Here is a 2,500-nt window from a genome sequence, read left to right as displayed (position 1 = left end):
TTTGCAGTAAAAGTAAAAATTATCATTTTATTAAAATTGATGACTGTTGACATTTTTTATGTATAAATTGCTGTATAGTTTTAAATAAAATAAATAAAAATAAAAATATTTAATAAAAAACAAATAAAAAAATAAATTGTTTTAAAATATATAAATAATCATAATAATTTATTCGTAATATGTATAAATAATATTTGCAAGAAATCAATTGCAATATGTATTATTTTATAAAGATTTATAGGTACTAATATATCATCATTATTCCAATAGAATAATATAATAAATTAAACAAAACAATAATAAAATAGATTTTGAATTAAAGAATTTGATAGCAGTACAAGCTTTCAAAATAAAGTGATGACTTGCTATTGTTGGGTCATATATATATATAATAGGACTTGGAAAGATTATAAAAATCTTTGGCTAGCACAAAATTAAGTAGAGTTGTATAACATTTTTAAAACCACAATTTAAAAAAAACATAAGATATTGTTTAACAAATTTGTGGGTTTAAACTATATATAAATTCTGAAATTTACAAAATACCTACTAACGTAATTTAATTATTGATAAATATTATTTGATTTTTTTTTTATTTTCTGTTTCATAAAGATATTGCTAAATTTGTGGGCTTAAAACTATAAATATTTTTTTTTGATATTTACCAGCAGAAAAGTTTCCCATGTAGCTCAATTTATGATAGCAGTAACTGCTTTTGTAACACTTTTTTAACTCAACTACAACACATGTTAACTCAAACTTAAAATCAAAAAATAAAGTTTGATGCATGATTGGTAACATTTGTTCCGTTATCAATGATTTAAACCCTTAACTCAATGATACCACATGTCTCCAATCAAAACCATTGTTTACTCTCCTCTTATTGTTTCAAGTTTCTTTTTGATTATCTCAGGAAAAAAAAATGCTTCTATAGATTTTTTTTATTTTGCGACTGAGTTCCAAACTTTATAAAAGATTATGAACTCACTTCTTGTTCGCTACGTTTTCTGTTTGTCTCTCCCATAATTTTCTTGAAGTATTTTTTTCGAATACGATTCATTTTCCAACCCTGGTCAAATCTGTGAGATACTCAAAATTCTGTATACTCTTAATAAATTAATGGTATTTTTTTTCCTTAAATTTTTACATCCAAATCTCAAATTTTAAGTTTTCGATCTAAAAATTTTAATTTCAGTTTAATTTAAAATTTCAATATTTAATTGTCAGAGTACAATTTAGAATATGATTGTATGACACAAATAGAGTAAATATTTTAGTGAGAAACCTTCTTTCTTCTTTTAGTTGTTAAAGTTACCATTCAGGTGAAAAAAGTTTAATATTTTAAATTGTTTTGCGCTGGTTACTATTTAAAAAGTGCTATACTTTTTTTTCATGGCTTTTGAAGAGAAATACTTACGCAAGCTTTATTTTTTTAATATTTTTTTACTCTGCTACTTTTACTCTTAGTTACACATTTTGTTACTCCCAATTATGCTAGCAGTTGCCAGTCACACCTTTAGTTCAATTCCATACAAATTATGCAGTTTTTTTTATAGTTACACTAAGTTACGCCTTAGAAAGTTATACCAAATCGTACCATTTCTCAAGTACAACTTGGTATAATTTTCTAAGTGCAACTAAGTACAACTCAATTATACAAACTTGTACAGTAGTCCTAGTATAACATTTCTGCGTTTTTTCATCATTTCTATAACAACTTTGATCTACATACGATGAAAAACTGTCTAGCAATAGAAAAAGAAAATCAAAAGAAGATGAAAATATCAAAAAAAAAAACAAAATCAAAAGAGAATAAGCATTTTAAATCTCAATAACTATCAAATAACACAAAAAAATGAAATGAAAAGTATTGAAGAATGAGGAGAAAAAGATCAAGAAGAGGAAGAGAAAATGAATGAAAAATTTTGAAAAACAAGAAAGAGAAGAAAAAAAGATCAAGGAATGAAGGGGAATGTGAAAGAGGAATAAAATGCATAGCTGAGCAAATACAGAAGAAATCAAGCATGATACTGCATTTAGTGCCCAATCAACACAAAAAATACAGAACCAACAAAGTTGATGCAAAATAAAACGAGCTGGATGCAAAATATAAAAGTGTGTTAAAAAGTGTTCTTTGGGAAAGAGGGAATGTGGGTTAGCCATAGTAAATGGCCAATGCATGCTGACTTTGTTTTTTTTTTTCCTTTTTCTTTGTCTGTATAATAATTGTATTTTTTGTTTTAGATATTTACTTACAAATTTTTTTTTTTAAATTCAGTCGAATATTCTAATTCAATAAATTAGTTTTACCAGTTAGATCAATATTTGTTCTGCATTATCTATTTGATCTGCATTTATTCTATTTGATCTATGTTTTTGATCTGCGTACCATTCAAAACTTAAAGAGTCTGAATGTGTAGCAAAGCAAATAAATAAGAAATCAAGCATGCATATAGTATTGCATTTAGTGTCCAATCAACTCTAAGAATGCAGCAACCAA

The sequence above is a fragment of the Brassica napus genome, unplaced genomic scaffold (genome assembly GCF_020379485.1).
Source record: "Brassica napus cultivar Da-Ae unplaced genomic scaffold, Da-Ae ScsIHWf_3158;HRSCAF=3979, whole genome shotgun sequence".
In the NCBI taxonomy this organism is placed as follows: Eukaryota; Viridiplantae; Streptophyta; class Magnoliopsida; order Brassicales; family Brassicaceae; genus Brassica; species Brassica napus.
This window is presented reverse-complemented; position numbering follows the sequence as displayed.